Raw genomic sequence first — 15,951 nt, forward strand, 5'->3', positions numbered from 1 at the left:
TACACGCTAACTTGACTACAACATTTAAACCACAAACGTGGAGTAAGCTGACAAAATGCGGGGGGGGGGGGGTCTGCACCTTGTTTTTGTCCTCTCTGCTTGTGCAGACCCTAATGTTACAGTCTGTGCCTGTGGAATATAGGTACTGTAGCAATGGGGTTTGTTCTATGTGTAAGCTATGTTGCACACAGAACACAACACAATGTCAGTACAAGTGTCACAGCAAACGGTACAAATTGCCTACACTCAATCAGAGCGATAGGGGCTTATTCTTGTCATCACTTCTGAAAGTGATATGGATAGTGATATGGTTTTAGCCTCATATGTCATTGCACTGCCGGGGGTTAGGCCGTATATACTATACCTAATATTTTTTCAGTAATGAACATTGCAAAACAAACACACATATACATTACATATACTGTACACACATGCATGCACACACATTATATAAATATATATATATATATATATATATATACATTCACACACATATACATTACATATACACACATGCATGCACACACATTATATAAATATATATATGTATACATACACACACATATATATATATATATATACACATACAGACCGGCGGCACTCTGTGTAAGAATGACTAGGACAGCAGGTCGGTTGCGATCAACGTTCCGATGTTAATTCGTCGTCATAACATCGAAACATTGATCGCAACCTACCTGCTGTCCTAGTCATTCTTACACAGAGTGCCGCCGGTCTGTATGTATATTGGAGCCCTAGCTGTGTGGTGATTCTCCGGAGGGCACCTGGAGGATTATCTAATTTGCATGGGAGTGCCACCCGTATTGAGATATATATATATATATATATGTGTGTTTATATATAATATATATATATATATATATATATATATAAGCACATCTCAATTGCCAATTATGCTACATTTAAAATCATGACAAGTTTATGAAAATCTCTACAATTAGTATATAAATTATATTCTAACCGCCAGAATATTCATTTAAAACATTGCTTCCATCTACAGTAATGTTAAGTAGCCATCTCCTTATAATATCCACAAAAACGTATAATAGATCAGCAATAGTTATTTCATAAATCACGTTTGTCACCGCTGGAGAGCACAGCAGCACACAACAGAAAAGTGAAATGAAACGGCTGCAGGACAGATAGCAGATTACAGTAGCCAAGTCACAAAAACACTAGCCAGTAAATGAATGAAAGTCCCTGCCTAATTGCTAGTCTTTGTTCTGCTATGACACACCCCTCTCCCACAGGACCCCATCTACTGACTTGCATGAGAGATCCCTACCAAGTTAAATCTTGTCTGCTACAAGCAAGGAGGGTACATCTCTTATGCCTCTAAATGACCTTGGTCACTTATATTTATATTACACTCCCTTGATGTTTTACAGGATGTCTCTATGGATACAGGAATAAACACAAGATAATAGCCCTACAGTCTTTAAAGCAGCATTTCATTCTACAGGCCAGGCGGGGAGAGGAGGCGTCTATAGCAGAACAGAGAGAGAATCAGGAGGTAAGAGCAGGATACTCTATGGCACTCTGCACATAGCTCAACACTATCACATTTCTGCCACAATAAAACAACCTATTCCTTCTATAAGATTTTTGCATTTAAATTTTAGATTTTCAGGTGGCTGTTTTGCAGATTAGGAGAACAATACATTTTTTTTCCCTGCTGCTTAAAAAAAATCCTCGTCGACAGATTTGCTGCAGGTGCATTGTAGTAAAAAAAAAAAAAAAAAATCTTGCAAAAAAAAATTCCTAAACAGCAGCTTTTTATGCAGTGAAATTTCCCCCTGCGGAATAAAATCCTCCTTGGATAGCCAGGGTAGAGATGTGTCTTAGTGCTCTGCTGCTGAATATAGTCATGTATGCTGTCCCAGGCATATTTTGTTATAAACATTGCCTCAGTTCTTCCTCAGCCTCTCTTGTCTGCTAACGTGTAGTATTTTTATCTTTGCTTCCTAGCTACTGTGCGTTACCAGAAGACATATTTTTACATCTGTTCGCGTAGGGTGGGAAAATCACTGTAATGGTTTTTAACAAGCTCAGTGTGCTTCCAGGACTGGTAGTGATTTATTTCTTACAATGTGTATCATTTTACAACTTTATGGTTGGATTAGCAAGATTGGTGACAGTAAATATAGTATTCTGTAAGCGGAGTTGGGTATGTGTGCTGTCATAATATCAGCAGATTGATTATCATTTTCACCACTTACAGTATATAGTAATTGAATATGCTAGTAAGCATCGTTGCATAGACATATTAGTTGCTTAGTGCATAAGCATTATATACAAGATATTAACATAACCATTCGGCAAACAATGATAATGTTTGTTTTATACTATTTGCAGTATATTCATATCAGTACCAATGCGCTGTAACATAGAAAATGTAGATATGTCTCTATGTGGATTTATATCATACCTTTATGCAGCCCTATTATTGTTTATATGCTATGTCACCTATGTGTGTCATATATTGTCTGTGTGCGTACACATTTATTGCATGTAAGACTGCTATTGCGTTATAATAGTGTGGCAGAGGATCAATTATTCTACAGTACGTCAAACTATGACACTTGGTTTTACAGTGGTTATCAACAAATATGTATTATGTACAGTATAAGGTGCACAGCAGTGCGTCAGCAAATGAGAGGTACCAATGTATTATAGTGTATTATAGTGGCACTGTGTAAGATGCTGAGGCTCAGCATTCTGTGATAGATAGAATGTATCACACTCAGAAATCAAACAGACAAGCAGGGACTGCTGAGATCAGTGTAAAAAAGTAAGCTTGCATAGAGGTACATGTTCACATAGGTCACATCTTGCCCTGCACAATACGCAATAAAGAAGTAAAATGTACATTGTCCTTAGAGCTTGACATTATTTAGAATCCAGTCTGTAAATAAAATAGGTAAAAATCTAAATGCATTAGTCTGATCTGTGGGGTTATTGTACCAGAAGCAGGTTCCCAGTGAATCTCTACTGACGTGGTTCGTTTTAGATTAAGTTCCAAAATTGTTCATCAGTTACTTACATTATTATTTTTTGGACTCAGTATTAAAGCACATTAACTAGTGTAATAATGTGACTGCACATCCATAATTCAAGGCACAGTATCATGCCTCACCACGCCCAAAACACACCCTTCATTTTTAAGAATGATACCATTTATATTACATGGAGTCATAGACTATATATAAACCATTAACCTCTCAAAAACGTTTCTCAGCACAATCACGTTAAGTAAAAACTTGCACAAAAACAGCGAGCCTGTGATTTGATGTTACCCGTCAGGCCGTCTCATACAGCACAGATAACAAATATCAGTTGTCCTTAAGGAATATTAATTTTCAACGAGAACATCTGCCGCCTCTGTCTCCGTCTCAAGAGATGTTGACATGTAAGGTACAGCCTATAAAGCACTGTATATATCTATGTGTGCTGTCCTCTGTAACAGTCAGGTACTTCTAATAAGTAATGTGTCTACTTTGAAGAACACACTGGGAATTACACAATTTTGATCCCATCACTGTGAGAACTAGGCTGCTGCCTCACATCCAAAGCTTTCTCTCTTCACATTGCTTACACAATTACAGACTGTTGCCATGGTGACCGGCTGGATGAGAAATAGCAGTGACATGATCTGCCTGCAGGGCCCAGAGGGATGGAGAATAGGGTGGTGGATCTGCAGGAAAAAAATATGAACCAATTAAGCAGAATGTTAGGTTAACTACTTAAATGTCAGCGGGGAGAAACGTCCATAGGACAGAGGTCTATGATTCATCAAGAACATTATTTGTATTGAGCATGCATCCTCGCAATTCCATGACTGTTAGTATTACTGGAATTGTGGGATTGGGATAAACAGCAGAACTTTTGCAAAATGCATGCAATATGCAGCATGTATATCAGAATACCAGCATTGCCAGTTGTAATAGAGGAATGCATATTAACCAGGTCCCTTGTGTGTTAATAGCCCAAAGTATTAAGAATAGGCATACAGGATAGACATGGACATATTGCATATTTGTCCACCATCCTGGATTGCCTGGGAGACTCCCGAATATTAATCAGCTCTACCAGAATCTCAGGAGAGAAGACCAATCTCCTGGACCCAATTCCCCATTGACGTGGGTAATCCGGGTGCCCAATGACACAATTCTCAGTGAAATGCATCATGGTGGCCTTGCCCTCACTGCACAATGCTGACAATCTAGGCATTATTTAGTGCAGGGAGGGGCTGTGATCATCCTATTCCCCACACCACACCTATCCCTCTGGGATCTCTCGGTGGGCTAAAGTAATATGTGGGTAAGTATGGCCTATTGTATCGTGTAGCACGTCTCTTTTTTGCTACAACACAGACAGCAGCACACTGACCAGTTCAGTTCTCAGAGAAAGAGATGACGCACATCTCTGTTTTTTTCCCAGCAAGTGACCGTAACCAGCCTTGTACACAGTGTGAAATAGCTAAAGCAAAGCATGGAAGAGTAAATTCAATCTGCTCTGCTTACTACAGTTATATATACAGGTATCTGCAAAATGGACTTTTGATGATTTTTCTGAACTAAATGTAGGTACAATTTGATGAGACAAATAACATTCAGTTGTGAAAAAGTAGTTTAATGATGATTTCAACCCCACAGCCAATACATGGGTGATACTCTATAAATGTAGCTGAAATTGAACATTTTTGTCACAGAATGACTATAGACTTTAACACTATATTTTATAGAATCGGATTGGTTGCTATGGGCAACAACCCATGACATATAACGCATGTAACAGCGCCTTGATAGAAAATGACATACAGCAGAGGCTGATTCTTAGTCGAATGCGAAGTGGCTGTAACTGTAGGCAGCCACAGAAGCCTGATTTACTACCTTATGCTAATGCCAGCATCCGTTTAACTAATATGGGGGATCTTGCATGTCCAAGTGGAAACCCATGTGGCCTATTGATCTTACATCGGCCGACTCAAACGTCATCCTTAGGATCTGCACTTGAACCAGTTCCACGTTATATGCAAGATATCCTTCAGAAACTGGCTTCCTTTCCCTATATGCATGACTCAGAATCACACTGAGCTTTTGATACACACCCTGACATGTGTCATTCCAACAAGTCAAGGTGGTAACATGAGATTGCTATGCTACCACCCATGGCCAAGTTGTGTCCGACTCAGAATAGGATGGACATATGCATCATGTGTAAAATCACTTCTGAGTCGCCATTTGCATCCATAAAGAAGGATACGTGCGAATCAGCTTCACAATCTGTTGATGCATGTACTATAAAGCAGGGCTGTAGGTTCAGGGCTGTAGGGAGGGATGTGCAATCGGTGTTGTTGATCGGGGTACAATGCCCTGGGGGCAGCACCATCGCTGCCCCACAGCCCCAGCTTCTAGCTAGAAGGATGCTTTGAAATGCACCCTGTGGCCAGTAGCTTTAGTGCTGTCCGAAGTCCAAAGGATGCTCAGGGCATGCAGCCTGCACTGTGTAGAGAGGCCTGGAGCTTCAGGGCAGATCTACACTATCTCTTGCCAACGGCCCCAACCCCTCATGTGACATCACGGGTTCGGGAGCAGGGCTGGCACAGGCTGGCAGAGAGCCCTGCTCTGCCAGTAATAATGTACAGTACAGTGCCAAATAATGTTAAATGACAAGTATTGTAATCAAATTATTTTATTCAACTTAAATTTTAGTGTAACGCAACCATGGAATTGCTCTTTTGCAAACATAAATCAATTTTTATATTCATTTTCTCTCTAAACAGGAAGGTTTCCTGCAATATTTTGATGTGGAGAGCTGATTCAGTCACAAAAAGTTTGTAAAACACAAATACGAGAGTGGTTCAATAAGTAAGCTAACAAGACTTCTCATGTGTGTAATGTTCTCTATTTCATTCTAATTTCCCACCAGGCCAGAGCAGGTAGACCACTGCTTCTGCTCACGGCCATTAGACTGTGCCTCAAATTAGTCATACTGTCCCAACATCAGTTGTAAGATGGTGGGGCTGGCATATACAGTATATGGTCTAACATTGAGATGCAGAGTGTGATCAGATTTCTGCATCTGAAGGGCACATCAGCAGCTGAAATTCATCGTCAACTTGTCGAGGTGTATGGTGCTAACATCATGTCAAGGAAACAGGTTTGGGTTTGGTGCACTGCCTTTTATAACGGGAGGACAGGCGTTCAAGATGAGCAGCGATCCAGCTGGGCAAACATGTCCACCATAGATGACAATTGCTGCCGCATTGAAGGTCTGATTCTGTAGGACAGACACAATCGAGGTAGTGATATTGCTGACAAATTGAACATCTCAGTGGGTACTCTGCACAACATCATTCATGAGCAACTGGGGTACAGGAAAAAGTGTTCACGCTGGGTTGGGATTGTCTGTCTCATGCTCTTGATGTGGTACCATGAGGAGGGAGTGCAGTTCCTGCAGTGTATTGTTCCAGGCAACGAAAGGTGGATGCATCATGTGATACCGGAGATGAAGCAAGCATCCATGACATGGAAACACGCATCGTCCCCACTTTCAAAGAAATTCAAAACAATTCATCGGCAAAGAAGGTCATAGTAACCGTGTTTTTGGACCACAAGGGTGTGTTTTTCGTTCATCTCCTCACCAAAGGGGCCATTCATCATTATCTTCTTACTAAAGTATCACTTCCAAAAAGCATTTTTTTTTGCGGTGACAGCTTTTCGGGAGTGTGAAATACTTCCCCTTCTTCTCCCTTCTTCTCCGGAGCGGTCTGTGTCTCTACCATCCTCTCCCACTGAAAAGATCTCTCTCTTGCACAAGCTGCCATGTAAATGGCAGCTTGTGCAGACTATCGGGAGTTGTACGCTATCTGAGAATGGCGTACAGTAACACTCACAAGTTCTGAAAAAAATGCTTTTTCGGAACTTGATGAATGACTGTGGAAATTAAAGGGGCGGAAATGTAACCAGGAGACATCAGTGATATCTCCTTCGTTAAACTGTTAATGAATGGACCTGACACTGAATTTCTACAAAAGTAGGTGAAAATGTTAATTAAGGGATGTTGAATAGACCCCCCAAGGAAGATACTGTGAATGTTCTCCGCAGAGGGCAATTAGTCGAAAATGACCTCGGTTGCTGAAAACTGGCATTGTACTGCTGCACGATAACGCCAGGTCACACTCAGCCAACCGCAAGCGTGAGTTGTTACTGCGCTACCATTGGGTGGTACTGGACCATCGTTCCTACAGCCCAGACTTGGCACCGATTGATTTCTGTTTTGCCGATTGAAGCCAGGCAGCATGTCCTTTCTTCAGGCACTTGACGCTCATTTCTTCTATGCCGGGATAAATGCCTTGATGTATCATTGAAACAAATGCTTAGACATGTATGGAGACTATGTGGAAATATTATCTGTACCAAGGCCATTCTATTGATTATATATGTATATGTATGAATTGAATACATTTACACAATGAGAGGTCTTGTTACCTTATTTATTGAATCATCCTCATAAATATTTGTATTCTGTAAAAAGTGACATTTTATCATGCAGTTACCTAAGCCACACCCACTTTTACCTCAGTACCATTAGATGAGATGGAAATATAATGGAGATATGATGCTGTCGAGTATGCAGTACTCAGAAGGACAATCCTATATACAAGCAAAATATCCATAACTCCTTTTTTATAGAATATCCATAGGGAGAACATCCTGGTTCACATGTAGGTTGTGCAAAAACAAATAATGCTGCAGAAGTTGCAATCAGTGCAAAGTTATAGCTTATCATTTAATACAGTAATATACTAATTCAAGTCATTGTTTATATCAAATTGAATATATATTTAGGACATATTCAATATTGGATTATTTGATAGGTTCATGCCATGCATGCAGTGCAAGTGTGTAGTAACTGATCCCTTAATCTGCTGAATACATTTTCACACGTCTGACAAGTGTTTCGGTGTATCTTAAGAATGACTAAAAGCCACAAGTGAATAGAATTCTTCACCTGTTGGTTACAGCTGCTTTGCTACTGTGCATTAGAGAAGCAAGTATAGGCACTGAGCAGGGAGATTGGCTTATTGAGTGCACCTCTGAAAACCAAATACATATTCACTATTTAATACACCCAACATCACTGTGACAGTACTGAGATACACAAATCATATACAATAAGCAGACTAATTTCATTTCCCATTTTTCCACCATCCAATATGGTCACAACAGACTGCATGTGCATATCATTAATATCTACCAACATATAGGTTCCTGAAGTTGGGACACAGACGGGTAACGACAGAAGCATGGTCACACACATCTCACTTGGGGCTCTATTTACTATAATCCGCATTTGTAATGCAGATTGTAGTGTGATATTACCGACTGAATTTGCATTGCAAATTCAGGCAATATCACAGGGATTTACTACAAATCCCTTGCAGGGGGACAGAGCTTGCGATAAAGCTCTGTCCCTGCGAATCCCCTCCGGAGCCTTACCACGGTATTTTAGCAGAAAATACAGTGACAAGTGCCCCGCGCATGCGCCGACTGGCTGCCGCTGCTACCCCCTATTGCTAAGCCCCGCTCTCCGCAATCGCGGACCCCCCCTCCCTTTTTACAATTACCTGCAGTTATCGGGCCTCCGGTAATGTCCGCTGTCGCTCCGGTCAGGTGACATCCCATACTGCACTGGGACCCTGTCAGGTGACGACTGGGCCCCAGTGCAGCATGGGAGACCAGCTGACCAGAGGGAGGACATCACCCGATCACCGGTCCCTGGACTCAGGTAAATTTAGGGGTCTTTTTACTTTTCTTTTTACTTTTTTTTCAGTGAATCAGCATGTGGTCTGTTTAGACCACACAGCTGATCACTGGGACAGGCTCCAGGCTCTGCTCTGCCCGTTATAGCGTAGCAAAAGTCCAGTAACCGGGGGAGACCCTGGATGATGCCACCTCCAGGTGGCGTTATTATCACAGGGCTTTCCCGGTATTTTTTCACATTTTATTTTTAGTAACTTTGTTCAGATCACATTTCCCATTACAATTATGGGAAATGCGATCTGTTTACTAAAAATAAGTGATACTTAGGGGTTGGAGTAGAATTTTATGAATTCTACTCCAATTGGCCTTTAGTAACTGTAGGTGATACTAAAATAATGTGAAAAGGGTGTGAAACACCCTTTTTCACATTATTTTAGTAAAAATAATGTTAATAAATAGAGCCCTTTCGGCGTGACACTGCTATTTCCACATGATTTAAGGGGTTGACAAGTCTGATAAATAAGCCCCTATACTGTATGTTGTGGAACAATCAATCTCTAACATAGAACCTGATTCAGACTTGCTTATACACCCGATTCGGCCGGTAGCCTCCCAAAAATTACCGCTCCCGGCCCCCCGGAAAGGCAGGCAAACCACCTGGTGGCCGCCGACCTGTCCGCGCCCCCCCCCCCACAGTAACATTAGAAACCCCTGCCCCTGAAAACTCTGTCATCGTGGTCCTGCGCCCTGCTTCACAATTCTGTTAATTTCGGCATTGTGAAGGGGGGGCGGGGCCACAATGAAGCAATCGCGTGGTCATGCCCCCCTTTCAGACGCGACAATGCTGGAAGCCTGACAGCTCCCTCCCAGAAGGAGGGAGCTGAAAGTAGGCAGGTATTACCTGATTCTGAGTAGGGAATAAAGCCATGTTGCAATGCAGGTGGTGCAGACATGAAATGTGCAGAGAGAATTAGACATGAGAGGAGAGTGTCCAAACTAAAATAAATTGCAATGTAAATATAAAGCTGTGGGATGCATGCAACAGCAGCCAGTATGGTCACAATAGTGATCCAAAGCAGCGTCTATGGCAGGGATGGGGAACCTCGGGCCCGGGGGCGATATAAAGCCCGGAATCATTTGGTCTGGCCCTCTGAGCTTTTTTATGCTAGCCTCATTTGGCTAGCAGCGTGTCTAGAATGGCATCCTGCAGCCAGAATCTATGCAGCAGTGCCGCCTTGAGCATCCTTAGGACGCTTCAGATGGTCACACCGCTGCCCTTACAGCATCCCGCAGCATCCACAGGATGCTCCAGGCATTGCTGTAATCATCGGTGATAGTGGCCCCTCCCCCGTGAGATGTCGCACGGAGGGTTGTGGCCTGCACCGGGGCCGCGAATATAGTTATATATATCAAAATGGCCCTCGGTAGAAAAAAGGTTCCCCACCCCTGGTCTACAGTCACTGCGCTCGGATCGCAGATGCAAACAAGAGGAAGAGCCGTAACTAGACTTTTTGGTGCCCTGTGCCAGAGAGAGCATTGGTGCCCCCCCCCCATTTTCTAAATAGGGACATAAGATAGTGCACCTGAAAAAGGGCCATGGCCTCATGGAGAAGGGCCAAGGAAGAGATAGGGGAGGCCAGGAGATGCTGGGGATAAGAAGAGGGAACTACAAGTGAGACTCATAATAAACAGAAAAACTGACAGGCCCAAACTGCGCCCCCTGCCCTGCGGTGACCTGTGCCATGGCACTGGTGGCATGGCACTGGTCACACCACCCTAGTTACGGCCCTGACAGGAGGTGTCTATTTCCTACAGACACCTCCTGCTGCATTTGCATATTTGTTGGACAGTATTGCACAGCCGCTTCCCTGCAGCCGTGCATTACCAGCCACATTAAAATCAGGTCCCCTACACCCACTAGCGTTTGCACTTGCATATGGGAATGCTTGTGTTGCAGTGCCGTTTTTTTTTGGATGATATATATTCCAGTAGCTTGCATTCACTCCAAGTAAACGCTTTGGGGTCAAGTGTCATTTAATGCAACGCCTATAACAGATAAACATACTGTGCTGGCGCTTCTGGGGCCACAAAGCCACAGGGTTCCTACCGCTGCTATCCCTATGTATGTAATACAGATCTTATTTCTATTTTCCAACATAAGCTGTGTGCCATGTGATCTGTGTCTGTTTCTGTGCCTGCAATAATAGTCTCAACAGGTAGCACCTCCCATTATATATATATTATATATATATATATATATATATATATATTCATTCAGGGGGTGCAGTCCAGGACCTTCCTTATACACTCCATTAAACTCCCTATCGGCAGATAATGCGTGCAACCACAAAGTTATTAAACCAAGCTTAAATAAAATAAAGAGACAGACCAAGTATATATGCAATCAAAAATATATGGTCAGCTTTATTTATTTTACAATCAGAGTATGGTGGCATAAGAAAGAACGCCCCACACTTGACTGTAAAACACTCACTGAATAGGCCAAATCCCAATTCAAGTGTAATAGTGATATAAAACTTGCAAGGGCCGATATCCCTCTCTGGCAAGTGAGACGGTATCCAGCCCCATCCCAATGCACTATTTTAGCCCTCTCCGACGAGAGGTGTCTCTGACCCCAGTAGGGTAAAATCAGCCTAACCAGTGCATAGAAGGGGGCACACCGCTCATACTGCAGCAAGGTGGACGCTTTATAGATACTGCCGTTCTTTCCCGCCCTTGAAATAAAGCCGACACAAGACACAAGAGGGAAAAAGTGGAAGGGAGGGTGGGAGATCAGATTCCCAAGACGCAGTGTAACATTGCTGACCTACCCACACTCCTAATAACCACACCCCTTGCACAACACTCCACCAATCCTAACTTAAAGTCAATCTGACCATAAAACACTAACACTCCCCTACCTCCTGTAACTTTATTAACCCCACGCATCCCTGCCTAGGGGTTTATGTGCCCTCTGTTCTATCCGAACCTCGGTTATCTTTAGGGTGCTTCTTTGCACACCTGAAGGCTGAGACACCTTCTACCTGGACTAGCACCCCTCCCTTATTGGTTTAAAGCATGGAGTCTGGTATTGTGAATGCACACTAGTAATAGGCACAATTTTAGGTAAGCCCTACAAATTATATACTGTAGTGCAACTTTGGGTTGATATTTGGGGCGTGGGTCCCCTGGATTGCTTTGGTTGATCTGCTTCAGGACATCGCATTATAACACTTTTCCTTTTTTGCATATTTAAACACTTTTACTGTTTGATTTATTATATTTGTATCTTCACTTTTCTATCCTATACATGCAGCAACAGCTGCCTTACCATTCTTACTTTACACTTCACTTTTCTCATTAGAGAGATGCCCTGGGGTGGCTCGGGTGAGCTGGTTTGGGGGTGTCCTGCACTCTGGATTTGAACCCTAGTATGTTAGGGACCTACCCTACAGAGGTTACCTGGATATGGTGGGTAGGCCCATAACCTTGGCCATGTTTATGCTAAAAACCTCTATTCATTGCAAAATGTTATTGTATAATGTATTTATATATAATCAGTAATTTGGAGTTGTGCACCTGTGATCTGTCTGTTTCCGTGCCTGCAATAATAGTCTCAACAGGTAGCACCACCCATTATATATATTCAGGGTGTGCAGTCCAGGACCCTTTCTTATGAGCCTTATATTAATTAGCCTCTAGCATAGTAACAGGCTAGTGTAGGTACTATATGTATAATCACAAAGTACCTTATCTGTCCGCATTATTGGATTTATAAGAAAGGATACTGCCATGAACCACACAGGGAACAGATGTAACAGGCTTTATAAGTGGAAGCAGGAATGCATCAATCATCGCAGGATGGGCAGAATGCATTCCACCACTCATCATATGCATGTAGGCGTAAATAACACCAGTAGGCATAAATCGCAAAGGACAACTTTTCTGGTAAGAGCTGTCCTTTGCGATAGAAGGTCTTCCAGGTTTATGACCCAGATGTCCTTCTATGCATGCGATTAGTGACGCACACATCGCAGAAGGTGCTAAGATGGATCCCTCTTAGGAGGAGGGGGGAATAGAAGCTCATAGGCTTCTATTGGGCAGTGATGTGCGGTCAGGTGAATCAGAGCCTTTCCTGTCATACTTAGGTATGCTCCACAGTTTTTACTATAAAAATTAAAAGAAACATTTAAAGAAAATATTATAAATATCTTCTTTGTATTATTCAAATATTTTTTATAGTCAAAACTCTGGAGTAAAAAGTGTATGGCAGGTGAGGCACTGCCTCCCCTGTCTATCTTTTCCACACATCCCTGATCAAAACACACCAAATTTCCAGCACTATATACTGCTGCACCTTTGTATAATGCCCACATGAACCCTCAGATTCATATATGTATCTGCCTCCCCAGCATTTACCTCACCGCACATCACTGCTATTGGGCAACGCCATCTAAAGATGGCGTTGCCCACCGCAACTAATCCCCGGCATTTATCGCATTCCGGAGCTTGGTGCAAATGTGGTAAGCGGCACAACCTCATAAAACCTCATTTGCAGAGGTTTGACCACAATAACTGCATTGCTGCATCCCGTCTTTGGAATGATTAGATGGAAGGATATTTTATAAGACAATTTGTTGGGGATTCCAAGATGTAAATTTATGGTGACAGGTCCATTAAAATGTGAAGTATTTGCCTTATAGTGCTGTGCATATGAGCCAAATTGCTCCATCTTATAATGAGGTCATTGTTATATTAGCCAAGAAGCAGTGTAATGTATAAATCCAGGGTCTATGCCAATGTGTTCAAAAAGAAAAACCTTTTACTCTACATACTTGTAATGTGTCTAGATTTCCACACTGATTTCATAGTCTAAAATTGTTTGATCTGCTTTATACATACAAAAACTGCAGAATTGTGATTAAATTGAACAAAATCCAACGTATAAATGTGGTACCCTGTATCCCACAGCCATTATTCAAGATCTAGTATAAGACAGGGGTGTGTAAGGCTGCCCTTAACCTATTGACTATGGAAGCTGCTAGGGAAAAAACAGGGATTCACATACCCCGTTAAAACAATAAAATGTAAGAAAAAAGGGGGGATTCCCAGCGCTCACCATATGAAACGGCGCTCTATAATGTATAATTAAGACTGACACAAAAAGTTTAAATAGAACACATTTAATTGAAATCAGATACGATATCTCATAAGTAAATACAGTGAAAGTCCACTTCTTTCACAATTAATCCTAAAACCGGTATATACAGTACTGCATACAAAAGATAACATGAAAACAAACACAACATATAAAGGTTTGTATTCCGATTGAAAATATTGTGTATAAAATGTGCTATTTAGCGACTTACTTTATATACACTTCCACTTAAGGAAATCCAGAAACGAATTATGCTTTATATGTTGTGTTTGTTTTCATGTTGTCTTTTGTATGTAGTACTGTATATACCGGTTTTAGGATTAATTGTGAAAGAAGTGGACTTTCACTGTATTAATTTATGAGATATCTTATCTGATTTCAATTAAATGTGTTCTATTTAAACTTTTTGGGTCAGTCTTAATTATACATTATAGAGTGCCGTTTCATATGGTGAGCGCTGGGAATCCCCCCCTTTTTTTCTTACATACAGATTTTGAATAATGTATCTGTACAGCCACCCAGAGAGTCCTAAGGATGCTCTGGGCACTGCTGCATTTCCAAGTGCTGGTGGCCCCGCAAACCTCAGTGTGACATCATGAAGTCAGGTGTTTGGGGGGAGGGCCGGCACAGGGCATGTTTATTTACATTTGCATATTTTAGGCTAAACAAATGGCTATACATTGAACTCAGCATGATTCCGAATTGATTCAAATGCTGCTAATTTCTGTATAATAAATGCAGCTGTGCGAATTTAAATGAAAAGCATCATTAACTCACATTCATTTGCAGCAGGATGCAATGTAACCTCACAGATAAAAGCAGATTAAGACTATTTTTTATGACCTTTGCTCTAATTTCTGACATCCATTTATCAACATGGTAAAATCCAACAATCCAACATATTTCTTATTTTCCTGTTGTACTTGTGCAATGAATGTAATGGGAAGTAATACTTCCTGGTATGTTCTTTCTCCCCGCTGCATATCGCATGTGTACCAGCTGCAGTACCACGGCGCTCTTGAGGGCACTTACAGAAAGTCACATAGTCTGTGTCTACATAAGCAGTACACATATTCACATTTGCAGGTATTGTATTCTGTACTATACGTAATGGTACTTAGTACCGACATTTATTGTGATTATTTATTTGTAATGAGACGACTATCAAATACCCTGAAAGCTACTTTTATGAATAATATTTGAAAAAAAATAGATAGAGATAGATAGATGAAATACTTGTTTAAGTATCTGACATAAATTTTTGTAATCTGATTTGTAATGTAATTAATTGAGCAGGCGCCAGGACCCAGGCCAGCAGCAGCGGCAGCCCCCCTCAGGTAATCAATAGCTGATTTATTAGAAAGCCATTAAAGATATGCAGTTTTAAAAGATCTGGGGGCCTATTCATCATCGATAAATGGCCCGGTAACTAGGCGGAAATGCTAGTTTCCGCATATTTGAGTCGCCGGGCAATTCATCATCAGGGGTCCCAAATGGACCACCTGATATTCAGAAAACTCTGAAACCTGAAAGTTCAGATGGCGCTTGTTCTCGGATACCCGCTCCTTCCTATGGGAAGGGTTTTTGGGGATGTGAAGAGGCATCCGAATGGATCCCTCCGCTGCCTTCTTACTACCGCCACGGCGGCTTTTGTGCATGCGTGACCTCGGGTCACGCTTGCGTAGCCTCGCCGACGGCGAGGAGGTAAGTAACGCAGCTACTTCAGAGCAGCTGTCCCTGCACCGGAGCTTAAGTATCCCTCGCAGTGAGATCAATACTTAATCACCGGGGGGTATATGGCCATACGGCCTCTGATGATGAATAGGCCCCATAGCCATTTACATTTTCTGTTAAAATATTGTTAATAATTTCTCAGTGGTAAAAACTCCCAGGTACTGTATTTTACAAGGTCAGACAAACTATCGGAATTACCAATATGAATACATTATACAGCAGTGACAGGCAGCTGATACACTTCTAATCTTCAATAGGGCTGCGTATTACCTT

The 15,951-nt window shown here is 41.8% G+C and overlaps 1 protein-coding gene across 1 annotated transcript in view; it reads left to right on the forward strand.

The window, feature by feature from the left end:
- The first annotated feature begins 1,326 nt into the window (after window positions 1-1,326).
- TPPP3 (tubulin polymerization promoting protein family member 3) overlaps window positions 1,327-15,951 on the forward strand; it is a 35,912-nt gene continuing 21,287 nt past the window's right edge. The window contains exon 1 of the mRNA XM_088471858.1: window positions 1,327-1,531. The gene's annotated coding sequence lies outside the window, so the exon portion shown is untranslated. The remainder of the gene's footprint in view (window positions 1,532-15,951) is intronic.

This window comes from Taudactylus pleione, unplaced genomic scaffold (genome assembly GCF_031769625.1).
Source record: "Taudactylus pleione unplaced genomic scaffold, aTauple2 ptg000117l, whole genome shotgun sequence".
NCBI classification, from domain to species: domain Eukaryota; kingdom Metazoa; phylum Chordata; class Amphibia; order Anura; family Myobatrachidae; genus Taudactylus; species Taudactylus pleione.